At 48.0% G+C, this 17,466-nt stretch overlaps 1 long non-coding RNA gene across 1 annotated transcript; it reads left to right on the forward strand.

Annotated features, from left to right (window-relative positions):
* The first annotated feature begins 14,578 nt into the window (after positions 1-14,578).
* On the forward strand, positions 14,579-15,316 carry LOC127465011 (uncharacterized). The gene is made up of 3 exons (XR_007901812.1): positions 14,579-14,648; positions 14,747-14,785; positions 15,140-15,316. It is a non-coding gene; the product is annotated as an uncharacterized LOC127465011 (long non-coding RNA).
* Positions 15,317-17,466: the final 2,150 nt, after the last annotated feature.

Consider the following 17,466-nt stretch of genomic DNA (forward strand, 5'->3'; position numbering starts at 1 on the left):
TATGCCTGTAATCAAACAGCTCCAAAAACACTGAGTCACTCTGCGTTGTGTTCTACAGCATACAAACTTGTGGTTAGATATTTCATAATCAGTCAACTCATGACTCTTAACAATGTGGTTAGTAAAATACAGCAACTTTATTAACCCCTTTGAGCAGCAAATTTCCTGGGTTTACTTATAACAATCCCCCCTCCTGATTTCCTCATAAATTTGCTGATCAAATCCAATCATTGCTTCTCTAGTTGCCTCTGAAAGAGAGGCTTGATCTTCATCAGAAGACCTTCTACTCATATCCTCATATTGTTGTTTTACTGTTAATAATTGTACTGTCTCAATCCTGTTCTTAGCAAATGCGATAACTTTGTTGAGGATACATGGTCCAAAAATTAGAGAAGCTAACAACATTACCAGGGGACCTGCCAGAGTTGAGATCAAGGTCGTTAGCCAAGGAAACTGGTTATGCCAAGTGTCCAGCCAACTTTGTGTGGCTTCTTTTTCTCTTTTTCTTTGCAAAATTCCCTCACGTAATTTGGACATGGACTCTTTGATAACTCCCGAATGATTGGCATAAAAGCAACATTCTTCACCCAATGCCACACATAATCCTCCCTGTTGCAGAAACAGCAAATCTAGTCCCCTTCTATTTTGCAAGACTACTTCCGATAGGGAATTTAGGGAGGTCTCTAAGTATGATATAGATTTTTCTATTCGGTCCAAATCCTCATCGACTGCTGTCCTTAGGGCAGTCAACCCATGACTTTGTTGTACCAGAGAGGCAACTCCAGCTCCTGTAGCTCCCAACCCCAAAATCATTGCAATTGTTACACTTACTGGTTCCCGTTTTTGTATCCGATGCTTGCTCATTTCCCAGAATTCATAAACAGATTCTTCAGAACGATATAACATGCGAGGTAATACAGTTATTTGAATACAAAATTTATTATTCTTTCTGAATGCGGAAACGGACACACATGGAACTAGGCCTGTTTTAGAGCAAATCCACCATCCACCCTGATGTGGAATGACCCATTTATTCCTTCCCCCTTCCAATTTATTTACCCTGGTACCACATAAGTTTTCACTACTGGGGGAAACATTTCCAATACATGTTCCTTGTCCATTAATTTGAGACATAGTGAGACCTATTTCTTTTTCTCCCCATCTGCACTGACTTGGGTTATCTTCAGTGCTGAAATTGAAAGTGAGATTTAACCCTACTCCCTCATAAAAGGGAGGTCTCACATTATAACATAACCAACAAGATTCGGTCATATCCGGATCAGTGTAATTAATAGCTTTATATGAGGCCTCTACCATGTTTAGCATTGATCCTACTCCCCCATATGATACCTCGTCCTTTTTGACTGATTCGGTGGGAAAGATTTGGGTAGCCTTTGACTCCTGTGACGCTGGTCTGGTGAGGACTTTACTCTCCTTCTCCCTTTCTCTTTCCTGATTGTTATCTCTGGATTCTTTTATCTCCAGATTGGGTCCTAGAAACTGAGAATATGTCGTTAATGGCTGTTTTCTTATGGTCACATATTCACCTGGATCTGCGGACAGTCGGTCTAACCTTACTCCCCATGTTCGGCCAGTTAACCATCCCCAGTCCTCATGGTTAAGAACTTGAACCTGCAAATATTCACAATTAGAAGGTTCATTAGGGAGTACAAGTCCTCCCAAGGCGGGTGGAGTACAGTGTGGGGGTCCCCACTGCACTCGTAAGTACTTGTCTGGTCTCTCAGGTCTCCAGGCAGTAGCTATTGTTTCACAACCCCAATATCCACAGTGATAGTGCCCTGGATAATTACAGAAAGACTTCCCTGGATTAGAAGTTGGGCACCAATATGTGGCTCCTTTGTTAACTGTCACAGAAGGTTTCTTTCCTCCTTGTCCACATTCCTGGGGTATATTGACCATCAGCAAATCACACACTGTCACATTGAATCTAGGACTTATAGCGGTTATGACCTTCCTCACAACCTTAGAATCCTTTGACCTAATTATAGTCCATTCAAATGGTTGGTGGGCACATCCCAGAGAACTCACTAGAGTTATTAAACCAACAATTAGTAACCAATTTTGCCCCATTTTGTCTGAGTCCCTCCTCACCGTTTTCAGAGACTCTTGTTCTTTATTCCCCACACGCATATCTCTCTGCCTTCCTTCGTCTATTCCTGTGCAGGGAACAACGAGGTTTTTGAGTTCTTCTCGGCAGCAGAGATATTCTTCAGGGGATAATTTAGCTCACTGAATGTTCGGACTGAGACTCATCTACTTCAAGATTTTGGACTTGGTCAATTAACCCCAATAGATCAATATGTCTCCTTCTATTAGGTTTCTCCAATTTCCAAGAAAATCTAGTTCGGCATAACTCTATTAATGCTTTATTCCAATTGTTTTCATAAATTTCCCAAGTCTCTGGGACTAACCACTCCCAACCACAAAAGGCTTTTATTATTTCCGCTTTGGCTAATTGCTCCCTTACTGATTCGTCAGACCTTGTCCTGCACCTCATACAATAAGGTTGTCCCCTTATCGACACACAGCGCCACCTCTTACCACATTTCTTACATTCACACAGTACCCAACTGTAATGTGTGGACTCTGGATGTTTTATACAGGGTATTCCATGCGGGCTACGTCCCTCAGGTATGTCCGTTTCCACTTCACAGCAAAAGGGTAAAACTGTTTGAGTTCCTATGACCTTATACAGTCCTGAACCTCCAGTCTGTTCAGGTATCCTTTCTAAGTTCCAGAAGTCAAAATGCACTCTCCTTAGAGTCTGTCCTTGGGGTATCTGCAAAAAAGAATACAGGTTGGGCCTTACTGCTTCTTCATCAAAGTCCATCTGCGGGCCGTACTCTTTCAAATTTCATCTGTAAATCTCCTGGATTCGAGGTCACTTTCCACTCTGGTCCTGTTACTGGTCCCTTCACTCGTGATGCATGGGTCCACCCTCGCTCAGCTGTCCTTACTGCGGTATCTGTAGTAAGAAGAACAACAAAGAGCCCCTCCCACTGTGGAGTTAGAGATGTTTCCTTCCAAGTTTTAATTAGCACTTGATCACCCAGTTGAATCTTATGGATAGCTAAATCTAAAGGTGGTCTTTGAGTCACTAGTCCCTTCTTTCTTAACTCCTGTCGCCTCTTCATTAACTCAATGACATACTCTCTTAGATGTATGTCTTCAACCTCAGGATGATCTACTGGGGTCCCAAACTCATAAGGCATACCATACAACATTTCAAAAGGTGAAATACCAGTATCTGCCCGAGGTTGAGTTCTGATGTACAGTAATGTCAAAGGGAGACACTTTACCCAATTCATCTTTGTTTCCAACATTAATTTGGTCAAGTGTTTCTTAATTTCTCCATTCATCCTTTCTACTCTCCCCGAACTCTGAGGGTGCCAAGGGGTATGATATTCCCATTTGGTACCTAGCAATTCTGTTATTCCTTGAATTACCTTTGAAGTGAAGTGAGTTCCCCTGTCTGAATCTATCACAGTGACCACACCATACCTTGGTACAATTTCTTCTAATAAGATTTTAGATACCACTTTAGCTGTGCACCGAGCAGTGGGAAAAGCTTCCACAAAGTGTGTCAGATGATCCACTAATACCAATAAATACTGATACCTCCCCACCTTTGGCAACTCAGTGAAGTCAACTTGAATTTTCTCAAATGGTCTTTTCGCTAATTCTTTCCCTCCTTTGACTTTATCTCTCAAATATCCTTTATTCACCTTCTTACAAGTCAAGCATCCCTCCAGGACCTTTTTAGCTATATCATACACTCCAACGCATACATATCTGTTCCCAAAATGGTCTACCAAGGCCTGGGTACTCCAGTGCGTCTGCTCGTGCAGCCTTCTCATAATCTTACGAGCGAGGCCCTTAGGGATTACTTCTTCCCATCTGACAACAACCACTTTCCCTGTTCTTCCCTTGCACCGGCTTGCAACAACTTCTCTTTCTCTTGATTGCTAAAAGACTTAGGAACTTGTTCACTTCCTGGCTCTTGTTCACTCACCACTAACAGAGCTGCTTTCTTTGCCTCAGCATCAGCTAGATTATTTCCTCTGGCTGTCATTTTCAATCCCCTCTGATGACCTTTTACATGCACTACTGCAATCCGTTTTGGACCTCTCAAAGCTCGCAACACCTCTCGAATCAGACTCTCATGAACCAAGCCTTTTCCTTTCGCATTTGTCAGCCCTCTTTCTTCCCATATCTTCCCAAATGTGTGTACTACCCCAAAAGCATATTTTGAATCCGTGAATACGGTCCCTATTTTCCCTTCCAACAATTGAAGAGATCTTAACAAGGCATAGAGTTCACATACTTGAGCCGACCAGGTGCCACACAAAGATCCAGATTCCCTGACTTGCAAGGTAACTCCATCCACTATAGCATAGCCTGACCTTCTTTTTCCATCTACCACTCTAGACGAACCATCAATATACAGCTTTTCCCCTACATCTAGTTCTTCTTCCTCCAGATCCTCTCTAATTTTCCTCTGCAGACTTATAACCTGGGTGCAATCATGTACTATACTTCCTTGAGGTTCACCATATAAAAACTGAGCTGGATTTTGTAAATGTGTTACTTCCAATTCCAGCTTAGAGGTATTTAGCAAAATACTTTCATATTTCAACAACCTGCTATCAGTCAACCACTTTTCTGCCCTCTGTTTTAATACTCCTCTGATATCATGAGGAGTATACACCTTTAAATCTCCACCAAAAGTAACCTTCACAGCTTCTTCCACTAAAAGTGCAGTGGCCACTACAGCCTGCAGACAGGTAGGCCAACCTCTGCTGACTGGATCTAGGATTTTTGAATAATACCCTACAGGTTTCTTATGTTCAGCCCACTTCTGAGTCAATACCCCATAAGCTGTTCCATTCTCCACATTTACAAATAGATAAAAGGGTTTTCTGATGTCTGGAAGACTGAGTACAGGAGAGTTCATCAAGTCTTCCTTTAATACCTCTAACTTACCCTCATCTTCATCAGTCCACTTTACCAACTTTTCCTTAGCCAATTTTTCATATAAAAATTTTACTTTATTACTATAGTTCTCTATCCATTGCCTACAATATCCCAAAAGTCTTAACATCTGTCTGATTTGCCTTTTGCTTTTAGGTGCAGGCATGGATAATATTCCCTTTACTCTTTCAGGATCTAACCCCTTACATCCTTTACTTAGCCAATGTCCTAAGTACTTTACTTTCTCCTCTGTAAACTGTAACTTAGACTTAGACACTTTAAGGCCTTTGCCCCCCAGAAAATTCAGAAGCCTAATACTTTCTTCCCTTACAGACTCTGCATCTTTCCCTGCTATCAGCAGGTCATCAAACCTGCAAGCCTGCCCAAACAGATTCGGTGACTGTGTAAACCCTTGGGGTAAGACTGTCCACCTTAACTGCTGCTTCCTGTGGGTGTCGGGGTCTTCCCATTCAAAGGCAAAATAGTTTCTACTTTCCTCTTTAAGAGGACAAGTCCAGAAAGCGTCTTTCAAATCTATTACACTGTACCATTGATGTTCTGAGGACACTTGGCTTAATAGAGTGTAGGGGTTAGCAACCACTGGGAATCTTGTTACTGTTCTTTTATTCACTTCTCTTAAATCTTGCACCAACCTATAAGTCCCGTCTGGCTTTTTAACCGGTAAAATGGGTGTATTATGAGGGGACATACAAGGTTCTAATAACCCTTTTGCCAATAATCTTTCTATAATAGGATTAAGGCCCACTCTCCCTTCATTTGGGATCGGGTATTGTTTTACCCTGATAGGTCTATCTGGATCTTTTATAGATATTTCAAATGGCTCAACATCTATCCTCCCCACAGTCTCAGAAGTAAACCACACCTCTGGGTTTATTTTTGTCTCATCTTCTGCTGTAAGGGCATAAATTTTTACCTTTAGCTGTTGTTCTGAGACTTCTAAATTAATCCCCAATTCAACTATTAAATCTCTCCCCAACAGATTATACTCTGCTTCTGGAACTAACAAAAATGTTCCCAAGGCAAATTTATTGGAAGCCTCTATTTCAACGTTCTTAATTATAGGTACTTTAAAAGCTCCCCTTTAGCTCCAATCACTTGAACTTTGTCGGATGAGATTTCACATCCTTAGGTAGTTGTTGTACAGTTGATCTCTCTGCTCCCGAGTCCACAAGGAACTCAATAACTTGTTGCTGAGGACCCACTTTTAATTTTATCAAGGGCTCTGTATTCTTTGGAGTCCCCAGCAGATAGAGCCCCTGACCCCCCTAGTCTTCTAAAAAAATCTGCTCGTCCCTCTGCTTCTTTTTGCAATTTTTCTGAATATGTCCCTTTTGACCACAATAATGACACTCAATTTCTCTGAAATTTACCTTCCTACTCCATCTTGGCTGTGCCTGATCATGGAGCCTAAAGGATTCTTTTCTCTCTTGTTCCCTGTTACTATTTTGTTCTCCTTTGATAGCTGCTACTAAAACCCGTGTCTGTCTCCTCTGCATATCTTCCTTTTTCTTTTGCTTCTCCTCCTCTCTTACCTCATCTCTCCGAACATACGCCTCCTGCGCTTCTCTTAACAACAAATCCAAGCCTTTTGTTTGCCAATCTCTATTCTTCTCTAACTTTTTCCTGATATCCTCCCACGATCCCTGGACAAATCTAAGTTTGAGTACCGCCTGTCCCATGGCATCATCCTCAGGATCCATTCCTGAATACAGTTGAAAACTCTTTCTCAATCTCTCCAACCAATCTGTGGGTGACTCGTCCTTCTTTTGATATTCCTTAAATGCTCTATCTATGTTCTGCCCTCTAGGGACAGATTCCCTTATTCCTTGCACTATCATACCTCTTAGGTCGTCCATTTTGGCCCTGTCATCCGGTCTCTGATTATCCCAATTAGGTTTCTCAACGGGCCACTTTGTCTCAGCAGCCGGTCCCTGCTGGTGCCTCCTATCCCAATTTCTCATCCCAGCTACTCTAATCATCCCCCTTTCTTCTACCGTAAACAAGATGCCCAGTATAGCTTGCAACTCGTCCCAGGTATAGGTATTTGGTCCTAAGAACTGATTGAATCTTTCAGAAACCCCTATGGGGTCCTCTAGTAAATTCCCCATTTCCTTTTTAAAAGCTCCTACGTCTCCAGAGCTAAGGGGTACTGACACAAATCCTATCCCTCCTTGTCTTCCCGTCAAAGCGGTCTCACGAAGGGGGTATAACTGTGACTGTAGAGGGGGGTTTTCAGTTTTTCCATGAGTCGATGTCATGTCATGATTTAAGAACGACTCACTGGCCCTTTCGGCTGATAGAGGTGTAGAGGTAGATGTTAAAATGGTAGGCTCTTGTCCTTGCTTAGACAAAATGGCGGACTCCAGCCCTTGTGCAGGCAAAATGGCGGATTCCCGCCCTTGTGCAGGCAAAATGGTGGACTCCCGCCCCGTTGGACACAAAATGGTGGGTTCCCGCCTTTGCGCAGGTAAAATGGCGGATTCCTGCCCTTCTAATGGTAGAATAAAAATTTCCTGCCCTTGTGTGAGTGAAATGGCGGATTCCCACCCTTGCTCAGGTAAAATGGCGGGCTCTGACACTGTTGGAGCACTGGGTATCACTTTACTAGCTCCACTATATGGGGGAATATAAGGTGGAGATGAACTCCGAAATTCAGGATCCCTACTAGAGTCCACTTGCTTCCCTTTTTCTTTTAGAGGAAATAGCCGGGTAGGTGTACTAGCTCCCAGCCAAATAACGGCATATTGACTTTCCTCTAGACAATAGGGTCTCTTATCGCTAACATAATAATTCAGGATCTCACAAATCCAGCCTTCTAAGGTACCATAAATTGGCCAATACACACCATCTCTGATCTGTCTACCTCCCCACACTTCAACACAATAATAAACCAGCTTATCCCTCGACTTCCCGAGAGTATGTGGGTTACTATTCCAACTTCTCAACAATATTCCTAATGGGCTGTTTGCTGGAATGCCCTGCGACCTAGCCTCAAAGCCGCTTCCTTCACATCCTCTCTCCTCCAGAGGATCTATTTTCGTCTTACTCACAACTCCACTTCCCTTTTCGGTAGATAAATCCCTAACACGGTTCCTTTCACTCTGGGAGCCGCAGCTGCCTAGTACAGACTGTCTTTTCTCCCGAGGGCACTTCTTCGCCATATAGATTTTACTCCCTAGTCCTTTTCCCCTCCGGGAACCACCAGACCTCAGGAGCTGTTCCTCATCAGAGGACCTGCCTGGCTGCTCTACCGTACAGCCACCCATGGGTGGGGAAACCTTGCTCTTCCCCGAACCCATCTTCTGGGGTGCCTTCTCTCACACACACACTCACTCAAAACACAAACGCTTCCCCCTGGTCGTGGTCTGCTCCCTCGCAGGCTACAGAAACCGCACTACTGAAGGGTCCACAATCGCTTCGTTCTCAAAGAACGTCTCAAGCAGGCACACCCCAGGACCCCCTCCCAACCGCCAAGGGGGTACGCTATACTCACCTCTCCTCGGATGAGTCTTCGCTCTTTCTGGCAGCGTCACTCTGGACACTGGAGCGGACCCTCCCCAACCGGACAAACCACAGCCTTTGATCGGCTGTCGCCCTCAATCAGAGCTCACCACAAATCCTAGCTACCCTTGAGCTAGACGTTGTCCGGACCCGCATGCAGAGATTATGGAGACCTGCAGAAACCCAATTCCTTTTACTTGTTTGCCTTAATAAACTGGTCAGTATGGAGAAGCTGAATAATAGAATCGCCCTCCCCAGAGAGTGTTTCTATCACTCAGGGGGTCTCCATCCGAGTCACGGCACCAATTGTAATCAATAGAATGAGGTTATAATTTCGGTTGCAAGGTAAAACAAAGGTTTATTAATGCTAACAAGCAAAAGCGGCCAGCCGGGCGGCCGGGGAGACCCTTGCTCCACCACAGTCCGCAAAATGGGGAACCCAAACAGCAACAATTATACCCTTTGTTGACGCCACCCCCCCAAGTCATGTTCATAGTCCATTGGTGGGAGGTTCGCGGGCTGCTCCCTGCTTGGTTCCTCTTTCACGGGCAGATCTGTGGTTGGCTCCTCCACTCGCGGGCATCTGCCGTTGCTGAGGGGCTTCCTCCAATGATTTTAAAGTCATTAGTCCCTATGAGGCCGTGGTCCTGGAATTTTCCATCGGGAGATGTCATCTAATCATAGGACTCCTCGTGGCTTGCCCCTCCATATTAGTCCATATCAATATGCCTGTAATCAAACAGCTCCAAAATACTGAGTCACTCTGCGTTGTGTTCTACAGCATACAAACTTGTGGTTAGATATTTCATAATCAGTCAACTCATGACTCTTAACAATGTGGTTAGTAAAATACAGCAACTTTATTAACCCTTTTGAGCAGCAAATTTCCTGGGTTTACTTATAACACCAACAGCTAGAATTTTTTACCGAATGGAGTGCCAGTTGTGCTACAGGAGTTGCAAAACCTAGGCAGAAAGGACACCCTCTCTTTGGTGTTTCTGTTGACATGCTCATGGGTTTTGGTCAGTACAACACTGCATATTTGCAAAATCAGTTTCCAAATGAGGTATTAAAAACTAGTCAGGAATTGGCTTATAAGTCATTGCTTATGATAAGGGATGCAAAGTCAAGACTCCCATGTATTTCAATTGAGCAAGGACCCTCGGAACCGTATGATCAATTTGTAGATCGTTTAAATGAGTCAATAGATTCAGATCCAGACATAGATGATAACATGAAAGCAAAATTCTTAAACATGCTGGCCTATTATAATGCTAATGAAAATGCAAAACAGGTTTTGGGTACACTACCTAGGAGTCCCACTACAGCCCAGTTTTTAGAAGCTGCTGAAAACATGGTCCAACAAGAGAAAGCAGCCTATTCAGCTGATGCTACAACTGCAGCTATAAAACCCCTTTTGTCTGTGGAGACTGACACTTCTTCAGATTCAGACATAAGTTCTGATGATGATGAAGAAAATAATGCTGGAGTTTAGAACAAATCAGCAACATTCCCAGAATTTTTTCAGAATTATTAAATAATAGAATTAGTATAGTGGAGTTTGTTATAGAATAAAGCTGTTATAAGTTTAGAATTATTAACATAAGAGTATTTAGTAAAGAAATCAGTGCTTTAAGAATTTTTAACACACTTTCGCACAAAGAAAAGGGGGAAAAGAGAGATATCAGTTTTCCTCTATTGACTTGCAAAAGTGTTTCATATGTTTTAAGTTTTTTGTGCACAGGTTTTTTCTGATTTTCTGCACATAAATGAAACCCTGGAAAGAAGCTGGTTCTTCAAAACAAGGCTGATGTTGTTGCTGTTGTAGGTAACAGTGAATTACCAAAAGGGCACAGTATTCAGTCTTATTGAGAGCACAATTTATGAGCACAATTTTTTGATATTTCTAAAGCACATAAGTAAGTTAGGAAGCACATAATTATAGAGGTTTAGAATTCAAGAAAGTGTGTTGTGTGAACTTTAGATTATTCACTATATATTAGTAAAAGAAAGTTTATCTATTTGGTTAAGACGCTTTAACATCATAAGGTACTAAAGAATTATAACTTTTTAGCTCATAAAACACAGTGATATGGAATTCAAAAGTATGATTGTGTGAATGGTTGACAGTGGCCACTGTGAGAGTTTGTATGTTTGCATGTGTGTGTGAATGCATGATGATTAATGTGTTTTGATCCATCAAATACACAAACATCTTCAAATACAGAAGCCACATAACAAAAATAAATGGAGTTCCATTTCCAGAAATGTTTTATACTGAATAAAGATTTTTCAAGAATAAATCCTATATTTAGAAAAGCACTTTTAAGAAAATTTAAGAGCACAAACCTTGAAGTTATTAAGTTGTTAAGTTTGTTAATGTACTATTATTGTTATATGTAATCATGTTTGTTGATATGTTATTGGTACAATAAGGAGTATTACAGAAATGCAAATCAAATTGTTCAAGAACAAAAAAGGGGATTTGTCGTAAGGCAAAAATTGTGTGAACAATTTTCTTTACATTTCTGTGTGTTTCACCTTAGCATGGCTGGGTGCAGATAGTAAAAAATGCTGCGCCACTAATATGGTTGAAGGCCTTGTGCCAAGATGCCAAGGAGGAGTTTTTGGCAGGTGAATAAAGTTTTCTCATCTCCTATGACCACCTGTTGTGGTCCAATTAGCAGGGAACAGCAGAGCATGTTTTCCTTATGTAACCAGTGTAGTGTGAACAAGAAGCTGAGCGTCATGAGCACTATATAATCTGTCTTTCTCCTAATAAATCCGACATTTGCCTGATCATATTGATCCTGGAGCAATCTGTCCATACCCTTCCATCGATACCCATTCCCATTCCAGGTGTTCCCAACCCAGTTCCTGGTGGCTCCATTCCACTTCCTGGTGTCTCCATTCCCATTCCTGGTGTCCCTAACCTGCTCCCAGTGTCTCCATTCCCTCTCCCCGGTGTCCCCATTCCCATTCCTGGTGTCCCTAACCTGCTCCCAGTGTCTCCATTCCCTCTCCCCGGTGTCCCCATTCCCAATCCAGGTGCCCCCATTCCCAGTTCCTGATGTCTCCATTGCCATTCCTGTTGTTCCCAGTCTGCTCCCAATGTTCCCATTCCCATTCCAGGTGTTCCCATTCCCATTCCAGGTGTCCCCATCCCCATTCCCCTTGCCCCCATTCCCATTCCTGGTTCCCAGGGAGGAACTGCCGGATGCCGGAGGGCGAGCTAGAATTTATTGCCCAAAGCAGGAGATTTTCACACCAAAATTAACCCCTTGGTGATGTCACCACTGTCCCTGTGATGTCACTGCTGTCCCCATAATGTCACCAATGTCCTTGTGATGTCACCAATGTCCCTGTGATGTCACCGATGTCTCAGTGATGTCATTGATGTCCCTGTGATGTCACCGCTGTCATTTCCCCTGCTGGTTTACCTTTAAACCAGCACACCAGGGCTGTGCCCAACGGGGGTCCCTGTGGATCATCCAACGCGGGTCCTCCCATGGCTGATGGAGTTGGAGCAGCGGCCGAAGCTCTTCCCGCAGTCGGGGCACTCGGGGCTTCTCTTACCGGTGGGTCCATTGGTGGGAGGTCAAGGAAGAGCTCTGCCTGAAGCTCTTCCCACACTCCCCACACTTGTGAGGCCTCTCCCTGATGTGGATGCCAAGGTGGGTGTAGAGGGTGGAGCTGTCCAACATTCCCTACACGTGTAGGGCTGTTCCCCAGTGTGGATGTGCTGGTGGCTGAGCAGCTTGGTGCTTGTGCTGAAGCTCTTCCCACATTCCAAGCACTTGTAGGGCCATTCCCTGGTGTGGATGCAACGGTGTTTGCAAAGGCTGGAGCTGTCCCTGAAGCCCTTCCCACACTCCCCACACGTGTAGGGCCGTTCCCACTGTGGATCATCTGGTGTCGGAGCAAGGCAGAGATCTGATTGAAGTTCATCCCACATTCCCCACACATGTAGGGCCTTTCCCCACTGTGGATCATCTGGTGTTGGAGCAGGTTGGAGCTCCGTTTGAAGCTCTTCCCACACTCCCCACACGTGTAGGGCCGTTCCTCACTGTGGATGCGACGGTGGTTGCGGAGGGTGGAGCGGTCACTGAAGCTCTTCCCACACTCCTCACACGTGTAAGGCCGTTCCCCAGTGTGGATGTGCTGGTGCCTCAAGAGGTTGCATCTCTTGCTGAAGTTCTTCCCACATTCCAAGCACCTGAAGTGCTTTTCCCTGCTGGGAGGTTGCTCAGGAACCACCAGCTCGCAGCTCCACCTCAAGCTCCGGCCGCCTTCCCGGCACACGCTGGCTCTTTCCTCCTCACAGCCCCCTGGGCTGGCTTTGGAGCCCCTCCTGCGGGGGCATCTCCGGCCCTTTTCCTCCCCGCTGCCTTCCTGCGCCGGGGAGCCCTTCAAAACGGCCTCTCCCACCAGGCTCTGCCGGGGGGATTTGTCCTCCGCGCTCTCCGGCCTCACCTCGGGGCCTGGGGCAGGAACCAACAAGGACACGCAGGGGATTTGCCTCCGGCCCACAGGGAAGCCCAAGGACATCCCCCCAACTCCGGCCCCGGCAGGACGGCCACAAAAGACAAAAGACCCACCCAAAGGGGCACTGACTTCCTCCTCACCTGCCTGGGGGGCCCAAGGCATCTTCCTCTTCCTCGCAGCCTCCTCCTCCATCCGCCCAAGCTTTGGGAAGCAGAAATCCTGATGGGGGGGAAAACAAGGGGTGAGCGCGTTGCCTTGGGGGTTCCTCCTGCCCAAGTCCAGCTCTAGGACTCACCGGGCATCCTGTGTCCATAAAAACCCCCAAAACAACAACATTCAGCCCAAAATCCCCTCCCAGGAGTTCCCCCTCTCTGCTCTCTGGGGTTAGGGGGGTCCCCCCTGTCTGGCCTGATGGTACTTCTGCCTGCATTGGGGGTCCCCCTTCTCTGGGCTGCCGGGGGTCCCGCGGCTCCAGGGGGTTCCCACTCTCTGGGGTCCCCTTTAGTGTTGCCAGGGGGGTCCCAGGGCTCACTTCTCCCCACTCTGCCTCCCGGGGCCGGCCGGCCCTCCTCTCTCGGCTCCCACCCTCGCAAACCTCTTGGCGCTCTCGGCTCCCACCCCGCCTCAAGGCCCCCCCTCCTCTCCACACTCCAAGGCCTTCCCCCTCTCCGGGACCCCTGCTTAAGGGGCCCGGCGCTCCCTCTCTGCTCCCCCCCCTCCAGCATTCCGGGGGTCCCCCAGCTCCGGGATCGCCCCTCTCCGCTCTCCCCACTCCGCGGCTACCGGGGTTTCCCCCCGGCTCTCACGGGGGCCCCCAAACCGCTCTCGCCCCCCCCGCCATTGCCCAGCCACCGCCAGGACCTTTTGGCTGCTCTTCTTTGTGCTCCCGCTCGGCTCCTCCCTCGGCTGGGCCGCCGCTTTTGGCGGGTTTCCTCCTCCGGGATCCGCCCCCTCAGCCCTTCTCCCCCCGGACCAACCCCTTTGGGCCACCCTTGGGCCCCCCTTGCCCAATGAGTCTGATTATACAGACAAACCATTTGGTTTTCACCCACAAAACCCAAATGTATAACCCAGCACCCTGGAGCATGGTTTTCCTTGGGTCCCCCCAAGTCCAAAGTAAAGGGAGAGGGGAAAAAAACCTGCTGGTGGGAGAGCTGTTGCAGTCTGGTCAGAAGTGGTGATTGCAGTCCAGTTGAGGGTGGTGGTCTCAGTCTAGGTGAGAGTGCTGAGCTGCAGCCTTCCTCTGGATCCCACGAGTGGTGGAAAGGTTCTGAAACTCCAGGTTTATATATTCTCCAGTTCAGGCAGGAATGGTCAGTCGTTCCCTCAGAGCGGGGAATTCCATAAAAGGATGCTTAGTTCGTTCCCTCAGAGCGGCGAATTCCATAAAAGGATATGAGAATTCTCAGAGTAGGGAATTCATAAAAGGGTATGAGGACAGGGACACCCCCCCACCTCGCAGGTCCCCACCCCCCGAGAACAGTTCCTGGGAAAATGGCATGGAAGGCCATAGAATACACACTTTTGGGCTACACCCATCCAGTGAGGAATCGGTCCCAGCTGTTCTAACTAGGACACTGTGTCCGTCATCGCTGCCATCATCATCATCATCGGCCTCGTGGCAGTCGGTGTCTGGAAGCTCCGATCCGGTAACTCCCGGGATGGGGGTCGGCAAGGGGCACGGATCCGCCCGGCAGCATTCCGGGGATCCTGTGCCACGGGTGCTGATCCCACTTTCTTTCCATAGGGAAGAGGGAGGGGAATGGATACGACCCCGCGCCCACCAGTGAGTCCCAGCGGCGTGTGTGGATCCAGATCCTCTGTGCAGGGATCCCAGGATGGATGCCGGGATTCCAGAGGGGAATGGGGGCCTAATGGCTGGAGCGGGATTGGAAGGGGATTGCAGCTCAGGGCAGGATTCCAGAGTGGGATCAGGTGGATCTGTGGACTGGGATCAGGGCTGGATTCTGGAGTGGGATTGGTGTGGGATGGATGGAGTGGGATTGGGGTGGGATGGACAGAGCAGGATCAGGTGGGATTCTGGAGCAGTCCCTACTCTCCCTGGGCTCCACAGCCAGATCCATCCCCTGGGATGGGAACAGGGACATGGTGACTCCTTTCCCCGCTCTCATCCCAGCAGGAATCACAGCCTGAGCGATCCTGGAGCTGGATCCGCCCCTTCCCTCTCCCTGCGGAAAGGCAGGAGCTGCTGGCAGAGCTCATCCCGCTGCTCCCACCCACCCCGGCCCCCCTGCGGCTCTTCCCCATGGATCAACTTCCTGCTTTTTCCCGTGTGAAATCCAGGACCACAATTATTCCTGAGGCTTTAATTTGGGTGTGAAAATCTCCTGCTTTGGGCAAGAAATCCTGGCTCCTCCTCTGGCATCCGGCAGTTCCTCTGTGGGAATCAGGAATAGGAATGGGGACAGGGGGGACTGGGGTGGGGACATTGGGGACAGAGATGGGGACACTGGGAGCAGGTTGGGGACAGCAGGAATGGGCATGGAAACTCCAGGAATGGGAATGGGGACACTGGCAGCAGGCTGGAGTCGCAAGGAATGGGAATTGGGACACTGGGAATGGGAATGGGGACATGGGAGACCAGGATAGGGATAGTGGGGACAGGGATGGAGACACTGGGAGCAGGTTGGCTCAGCAGGAAGTGGGAATGGGGACAGGGATGGGAACCCGAGGAATGGGAATGGGGACAGGGATGGGAACCCCAGGAATGGGAATGGGGACAGGGATGGGAACCCCAGGAATGGGAATGGGGACAGGGATGGGAACCCCAGGAATGGGAATGGGGACAGGGATGGGAACCCCAGGAATGGGAATGGGGACAGGGATGGGAACGTGTCGCTCCAGGAGTTGGTTCAATACAAAGGTCGGTCCCTGGCTCGAGGCCACGGGAAGCCCCTTCTTTGGGAATGTCTGGGAACCAGGTGTCAGAGGTTTGAAAAGAGGTGTTGGAATTGTTTCCCAGTGTCCCCCCATTCCCATCTGTGTCTCCCGGGATGGGGTGGGTTGGAGCGGAGCCGCAGGCGCTGGGCAGGGCCAGTGGGGGGAGGGCGGCTCTCGGGGACACCGCGGTGGCCGCGGGGAGGGCGGGGGGTCCTTTGTTCGGGGGCTTTTGGGGTTTGTCCGAGACCGGACAGAGCGGGAGCTGATTTTGGCCACCTTGTTCTCTTTTCCTGACAGGAAGTTTTTTCCCCACAGGACACCTCGTGGAGAATGACCGAGAGAGAGAGAGAGAGCCCGACCCATCTGGGAGCGAGGTGTTCTGCTTTGGGGACTGCCCTGGGAAAAGGGACTCCTTCACTGCTGGCTGCGAGCACACGGGGCTGAGAGAGCTTTGAACTGCCGGGACAGTTTCTCCCCCCCACCTGGGGATTTGGGAATTTGTTTTGTTTCTTCTGAAAGTTTTTGGTTGCACCATTTGTTGTTTATTCAGATTTTGTTAATAAAAAGGTGCTTCTTTTCCTTTTCCGCACTTCCACCTGAAGTCTCTTAATTTCTAAGTTGTAATCTTGTTTAACCAAGACCCAGTGTCCTCAGGGGGAGGAGGAGGAAAGGAGACCAAGAGGTACCGTGGCCACTCAAACTGCAGAGGAACAACCTGTGCCAGTAGCAGCTGCCCCTCTACAGAAGAAATCCAAGACCAAATCAGCTCAGTTAGTGAGGGATGAAGGGGAAGCAGAGCCCTCAGAACAGGAGCAAGAGGCAGGGCCAGAGATAATCACCAGATCCCCATCCCCGGCTGAGCTGTGAGAGATGTGAAAAGATTTCAGCCTCCAGCTGGGAGAGCCCCTGCTGACCTGGCTGCTCCAGTGCTGGGATATCATGGCCCAGCATATGGAACTAGGTGGGAGTGCAGCCAAGCAACTGGGATCCCTGTCCTGGCATGTTGGGATTGACCAGGGGATTGGGAAGAGGACAGACAGGGGATGAGAGCTGGGTACAGGCTTGGGAATTGCCAGGAGGGCTTTTGAAAGGAGCGTAGGGGAAAGGGATGTCTAAGAACAAGTCCCTCAGGAGAGGGAAGCAGAGAGGTTGAGTTTTGACCCCAACACAAAGGTCTGCAGGGCAGAGCAGAGAATATGCCCACAGAAGATTCTTGTGCGTCCGCCTTTGCAGTTCTGACAGGCACTTCTTGTCACAGCCTGTCCTCTCCATTCCAGAATAGGCCCTGGCAACCAAAGAACCAACACCCCACACCATAGTGCAGACCAACCCATGTGCTTTGGGCCCTTTTGTTGTCCTGTCCATTCTGGTCTATCCTCTCCATTCCAGGATAGCCTCTGGAAACCAAAGAACCAAGCCCCCACCATGTGACAGTTCAACCCCATCCGTGTGCCAAGGGCTCCTTTGTGATGTCACAGCCTGTCCTCTCCATTCTGGAATGGGCCCTGGAAACCAAAGAACCAACACCTCACACCCCCACAGTGCAGCCCCACCTGTCTGCCACGG

This window comes from Manacus candei, unplaced genomic scaffold, assembly GCF_025592945.1.
Source record: "Manacus candei isolate 608988 ecotype Guabito, Panama unplaced genomic scaffold, ASM2559294v1 h1tg000307l, whole genome shotgun sequence".
Classification (NCBI taxonomy): Eukaryota; Metazoa; Chordata; class Aves; order Passeriformes; family Pipridae; genus Manacus; species Manacus candei.